The sequence below is a fragment of the Panicum virgatum genome, chromosome 8N (assembly GCF_016808335.1).
Source record: "Panicum virgatum strain AP13 chromosome 8N, P.virgatum_v5, whole genome shotgun sequence".
Classification (NCBI taxonomy): Eukaryota; Viridiplantae; Streptophyta; class Magnoliopsida; order Poales; family Poaceae; genus Panicum; species Panicum virgatum.
The window spans coordinates 5,428,440-5,435,824 of NC_053152.1; positions in this window are offsets into that span (position 1 = coordinate 5,428,440).

Genomic DNA, 7,385 nt, shown 5'->3' on the forward strand with positions numbered 1-7,385 from the left:
AGAACCTCCTCATGTGCGGCTCGTCCTTGTGCAGCAGATGTGGCACCTCCAAGGTATCCACACATACGGCCGAGGAAGCGTCGCACTCCGGACTGCTAGGACCTCGAGAGCAACCTAGGGCTAGGGCGCACAAGCAGGCAACGGGCGTGGGCGCGAGGAGAAAGAGTTCTATCCCTTTTCTTGCGCCTCACCCCTTTGTATAAATAGCCCTGATGAGGGCGCCCCTCTTGGGGTTCCAAGCCCTAAGCCCAAGTCCAACTCAGATCTCATCCTCATTGGGCTTCCATCCCCTTAAGTGTGTGACCCTATGGGCGTACGTGCGAATAGTCATGGCCCGAGTACTCTTACTTGGTCCAATAGTTGATAGCAGCCTCTAGCAAGACATATCAACTCCTAAGTGCACGCAAACTTCAAATCAGATGGGCCATCACAATATGCGAAATTCCCGGAGTCTCCGGGCCTACCCCCGGAGTTTCCCGGGACTCCTGATCGAACATCCGAACCCAAGTTCGGAGTATCCGGACCTGTACCCGGAGTATACAGGCCGCCGGTTCGGACATCTGAACCTACTTGTCAGACCTGTCTCCAATTCCATTCAGACTGGTTCTTGCTCCTTTTGCCACACGATATTTGGTCATGCTCTAAGCTGACCTCTCTTTCTCGATGCCGTGATTCAGATCCTTGGTTAACACTTAACCCTTGCATGGCCATGCACTTTTGATCTGAGTCACTCGAGGGGCCTAGATATATCTCTCTTAAATAGAGAGGGGCAAATTCCATCTTAACTGACCATGTCTCACAACATGCTTCTTGACAAACCCGAAAGCCACATTTATAACTACCTAGTTACAGAGTAGCGTTTGATAGCTCCTAAGTAAGCTAGTTCACATCTTGAGTACATACGACAATCTCAGGTCCTAGGACACAGTATACATATTGTGTAATGAGAAATCACTATCTCTCATGTCGGGTCAGTTCAGTCTCATGTCCTAAAGGAGCCCACATTATTAGATTGACATCTCCATGTCCATGACTTGTGAAACATAGTCATCAACTAATACATGTGCTAGTCTAATATTCATGCGTGTTCTTTTCATGAACTCCGACTAGGAACATCTTTAAAATAACTATACAAGTAAAGTGTTTCACAAACAATTCACATAATTGCTAAAACAATACAAGTTACCTTTCATGGATATTCAAAGAATACTTTATTAGTCATGAATAGATGGAAATATGATCATCTTTACGATTGCCTCTAGGGCATATTTTCAACAATAACTTTGTCCTCTGCTACCACATAACTCCTAAAAGGAATACTCCTCCTAGGCGCCTTGAGTACCGGTGGTGAAGACAAGTATTGCTTAATCTTTTCAAATGTCTCTTGCTATTTTGTCCCCCAAATAAATTCGGCTTCATTCTTTAACCGAAGGATAGGAGTAAAAGCATCAATCTTTCCAGACAAGTTAGAGATAAACCTTCTAAAATAATTTATCTTGCCTAGAAACTTTTGCAAGTCCTCCTTGCAAGTAGGAGCATCAACTTTCCTCATGGCTTCAATTCTTTTAGGATCAATCGCTATACCTTTCTCATGAATAATAAAACCATGAAACATCCCAGTCGATACACCAAAAGCACATTTGAGTGGATTCATCTTCAAACCATACCGACGTATCCTTTCAAGAGCAAGTCTTAAATCGGCTAAATGATGATTTAAACTGGCCGATTTAATAACAATATCATCAATGTATACTTCGAAGATAACACCAAGCAAATCATGGAAGATTAAATTCATAGCTCTTTGATAAGTTGCACCAGCATTTTTCAAACCAAAAGTCGTAACAACCCATTCAAATAACCCAACAAATCCCGGATATTTAAAGGATGTGTTAGATGTGTCTTCTTCGGTCATGAATATTTGATTCTAACCAGCATTACCATCAAGAAAGCTAATAACACGATGTCTGGAAGCCTCATTAATCAACATATCAGCTATAGGCACAGGATACTGTCAGACCCGGGGCGACGGGACTGCTTACAGGTGTCGAATATTTTAGAGTGAGGGATAGCGCATGGATGTACATTACCTCTCTTGTAACTACTCGTACAGAAGTAAGACTAGTTGATGTATAAGAAAACTACCCGACCTCATTGGAGTAGGACTCTAGTAGTACTCGACTAGGATTTTCCATGTAACCCTGTCCCCCCAGACTATATAAGGGCAGCAGGGACCCCTCCAAAAGAAAGAGACTACGATCTCTACACCTAAGGCAATACAAACCACCACACAGGATGTAGGGTAATATGCTCTGGCGGCCCGAATCTGTCTAAATCTTTGTGTTCCTTGCACCATCGCGTTCTGATCTTGGTGACTCCCTACCTACAATCAATCTCCTCGGGGTATACCTCGAAGAGTTTGGCGGTTAAACACTGACAGCTGGCACGCCAGGTAGGGGCTTCGCCAACGATCATCGGAAGAACTCGATGGTACCTTCTGATGACAACATGGTGCCAGCCCTGGCACCACCTTCTACGTTGGTTCCTAGGTTTTCGTCGTTGATGGCTCAGGCGGCCTTGACAGCCACGTGATCGACCCCAGTGCACCGAAAACATCGGAAGCCGCACGATGTTGTGAAGTCGACGACTTTGTCGACTGACTCGACGAAATCTCTCCTCCGGTTCATGTCAAGGAAATCCGAGATCAACCCGATTTTGACGTAACCGCAACTAAATCTCTTTCCAAATTGGAAGAAGACCTGGATAACCTTTTGGAATTCATCAGACAAGAAGCCATCATTAACCGAGAGGCTTCCGCCTCTGAATTCCACCAGGACTCATTTCAGGATAACACGGCGCCGACAGGCAACAACATTTCTCCCATCACGATCGAGAATTACTTGAAAGACCTGATGGCGATCTAACGCCCACGGGTAAACAACTCTAAACTACTCAAAGGCATCGACTGTGTCTCACTCAACATCGCAGACTGCATCAATCTTGCAGAATCATCTCTGCAAGAAAAAATCGAATGCCAAACCAGAGAAAACTAGTCTCCGATCAGATTGTTTGGGCGAAATCTTCTTAGGACTCGATCGCATTGACGATAAAATTGCTTATTGTATCAAGCTAGCAGAGGATACACTTAATTCGGGAGAATCTATTGAATAGGAAGAGCTTGGATTTGATCGTTCGGGTCATACTTCCCTTGGGCCCCAGGCGGACCACTTCTCAGAGCTCTCCCGTGAAGACATCTTCCCAGAATTCTCAGACATTGACCGTGATCAAGCATTCATCGAGTACCTCGATGAGATTGATGGACCAATCCCAGATGTTGAACTTGTCGAGTGGTCGACGACATTGATCTTTTCCTGGAAGGATTGTCCAACCCTGACAAACTCGAAGAGCTGTGGGAATAGTCAAAAGTCAAGAAGTTATAGGACGAATCCCAATCCAAGATGCCTAGCCGACTGGACAGGCACCTTGCAAGCACGCATCAGTCGAACGACTCCGTCCCGATCAAGGACTACATGAGCCGGTGGTGCAATGCCATCCACCAACCTTCTCCTGACATTTAATCTCCACAGTCACCCACCCCTGTGTCAGAAGAACATGTGACGTTGTCGCATCCCAACTCCCGTCTATCACCAGAAGAAATCGAGAATCTACAACAATACAAGAATTTCATGAATGATCTCTCCATCCTAGTGGAAGGAGGATGGCCCCCTCCAAGCACTCTCCCATATGATGAAGACCTTCTCCGCCACACCCTCGGACCATCCCCCCATGTGGCTCCCCACCGTACAGGTTCAAACCCCGATTTCTATTCCGATTCAGAAAAGAATTAGGCAGTTCAAACCTTGAGGGAGGGAGCTCTTAAAAGGGTTTGGATCCCTGAGAGACCACATATGACTCTGAAAAGAAACCCGAATCCGACTAGGATTCCATCATCCATGGCCCTTTAAATAAAGGACCTCAAGGAAGATCGAAGAGACAGAACAAACGACAAGATCGTCGGCACTGGGAAGACGTGAAACTCCCTTTTCAAGAAGGTGTTCCGCTACAAGAAGAAAATAACCAGAAGATCCGTAGCCCGATCGTGAGATTTTCAAGGCAATAATCTCAGAGATCGATGAACATGATGATGATCCCATGGGATGGGTCAACCTCGTCGACTACAACTCCAGCGACTATGATGAACATCTCTCCGACGTAGAAGCAAATGATACAGAAGCAGTAAACTATGAGATACCCCCACCTCCTCCAGGCGTCACCGTCACCGTACATCTGGAGGATGATCAGAATGATCTAAAGAAGATACGTAATCAGAAAAGAAACATGAGGCGTCGCCTTGCAGCAGAACGCCGCCAACAAGTTGGCGACTCCTTCGACTACTCCAACAGTGATCTCCGCAATGTCATCAACATCGAGCGAGATGTTCGCATAGTTATAATCAACAGAAGGAAAGAACGTGAAGAAGCAGAAGCATACAGCCCAACCTCCAACTACCGACTACCCGACGACTGTGAGTGGAACTCGCGCAAGCGTCGCCACATCAGCCCTACGCCTCCACCTCCATCAAAGCAGCCAAAGAATAATGCTCCGTCAGCTCAGGACCACCTTTATGGCAAGCTACATGCTCAGTGCCTCTTACACCCTAAGTCGAAGCACTCGACCTTCCTGTGCATCACTCTGCGCAAAGCCTTGGGAGCTCCTCTTCTTCCTGCTGATGAGGGCGAAGGTGCATATTGAGGATGGAAGCTGTATTTCTAGTTATCATAAGTTTTTACAGCATTTGTAGTTCTACATTACCCGATTTCTTATACTATTTACAAGGGCCGTTTTTTGCTACCCCCATAATGTTTGGTTGGGTTATGAAACACCTGTATCGAGTCAAGTATCACTACATATTGCATAAAGGACCTTTTTCCTAAGTTCGATCATGTACTTTTTCTACTGTTGAATACTTTTCTACAGTCTCTACAGGTTAGTCCGATGGTTCAAACGGATTTAGGTTCAAACCCCGATTTTTCTCTATTTTTGAGGAAAATTAGGATGGTTCAAACCGAGTCAGGTTCAAACCCCGACTCCCATGTGATTATCAAGACAGTCGGATGGTTCAAACCGACTCAGGTTCAAACCCTGATTTTTCTCTATTTTTGAGGAAAATTAGGATGGTTCAAACTGAGTCAGGTTCAATCCCGATTCCTATGTGACTATGAAAACAAACGGCGGGTTCAAACTTTTTCAGATTCAAACTTCGTTTAAAAAGAGTTCTTGGGCTGTATCATTAAACAATGGGTTGTATCTTCAAACTTATCAACATTAAAACCTGGCACTCTCAATTTATCAACTGGATTTGGTATTTGCTAAACTCTTCAGGGTTTAGGGCATTAAAACCTGGTAGTCTTCAACTTATCGACTGGATTTGGTATTCGCTAAACCCTCCGGGGTTTAGGGCACTAAAACCTGGCAGTCTTCACCTTCTCGATTGGATTTGGAATTCGCTAAACCTTTCGAGGTTTAAGGCATTGAAACCTGGCAGTCTCCAACTTATCGACTGGATTTGGTATTCGCTAAACCCTTCGGGGTTTAGGGCATTAAAACCTGGCAGTCTTCAACTTATCGACTGGATTTGGTATTCGCTAAACCCTTCGGGGTTTAGGGCATTAAAACCTGGCAGTCTTCAACTTATCGACTGGATTTGGTATTTGCTAAACCCTTCGGGGTTTAGGGCATTAAAACCTGGCTGTCTTCAACTTCTCGACTGGATTTGGTATTCACTAACCTTTCAAGGTTTAGGGCATTAAAACCTAGCTGTCTCCAACTTATCGACTGAATTTGGTATTCGCTAAACCCTTTCTGGGTTTAGGACATTAAAACCTGGCAGTCTTAATTCTTCGACTACTTCGGTACTCGACCTAAAGCCAAGAAAGGTCCGAGACACAACAATGTTGTAAACTCACACCAGGCGCTACTCTCACATCCTCGAGTACTTATGGCTTCTTTTTGCAGGAGTACATACTACACAGATAAGTCGAGTACTTTATACATTTATATCATAGCATAACATGTTTCCAAGCAAGTTCAAAGCTTTTTGCAGACAAAGCATGTTCACAAAGGCGACAACGCATCACCTTACAACATGACATAACTATTATTCATGCCTCTCCATCCGAGGGCTGGTCTAGAATATAAATAATTTTCTTAGCAATGGGCTTTACTTCCTCGACGTACTCAGCGAACTTCTCGTCTGAGCACCCCTCAGCTAACCCATCACCTACTGGAGTCAAGTTCGCTCTAGGCCAATGCGACTTGACCAAGCCCAAGACGTGCGCCATGTACTGCTTTGATGTCTTGGACAAGAAGCTGGCAATCCTTTGAGGAGCTTCGTGAAGACGCTCCACCAATGACCTGTCACCTGGCCCACCATCCTCGACCATATCAATTACTACTTGCGCTACCACCTTGAGACCGGCTAGTTCCTTAGCCTGATGCTCTCTCTCAGCCGCCAAGTCCTTGATCTGTTGCATACTCTCAACGAGCTGCTTATCTACATCAGCTTTGATCTTGGACAGCTTCTCCACAGCATCTGTGTGACGGTACATAATATTCGTCAGATCAGTCACCAGTTTCTCTTTTGTTATTAACAACTTTTTGAGTTCTGTGTGAACACAAGGCGACTATAAGTGCCAGTACGAAGAATGCAAGGAGACATCGACTATTTGTGGCTGCAAGAACTGAAAATACAAGGGAGTTACCTTTATGATCCTTTGATAATTTCTTGTTCTTCTCCTGCAGATATTTACTCGTCTGTTCAAGGGCACTCTTATCTTTTCCTAGAGTTTCCACTCTAGTATGCAGGAGATCGACTTCTTCCTTGTGCTCTGTCTTCAGCTTCTCGAGCTCTCCTCGAAGACCTGCAATCTCTTGGACCTGACGTTCCTGATCCACGGTTAATCGCAAGCCTTCTCCAGCTTGTTACAACTTCTGAGCCTGGGCTGCTGATTGTTTGGCTAGTTCCTGACACAAGGAGTCTATTACGACGACTAGTTACTTGACAAAGATAAGTACTCGATTTCTTGATACTTACAGTAAAAAAATTCTGACATTCCAGAATTTCTTTTGCATAGAAATTTGCTCCTTCTGTCGGCAGCTTTGGTTCTTCTTGCAGCTTCTCATGCACCAAGTGCTCGACTTCCGGGGCGATATCAGTGGTCTTCTCCAGATTCGCCGTCTGCACATCTACAAAACAAAAAAGGATTCAAGAATGACAAAACAATAAATTAGCTTCTTCAAACATGTGACGGCACGCCCTTACCAACAGAAACGGCAGGAGTCTTCTCCATGTTGACCTTTCCCTGCTTGTCCGCAGGAGTCTCCCCCGG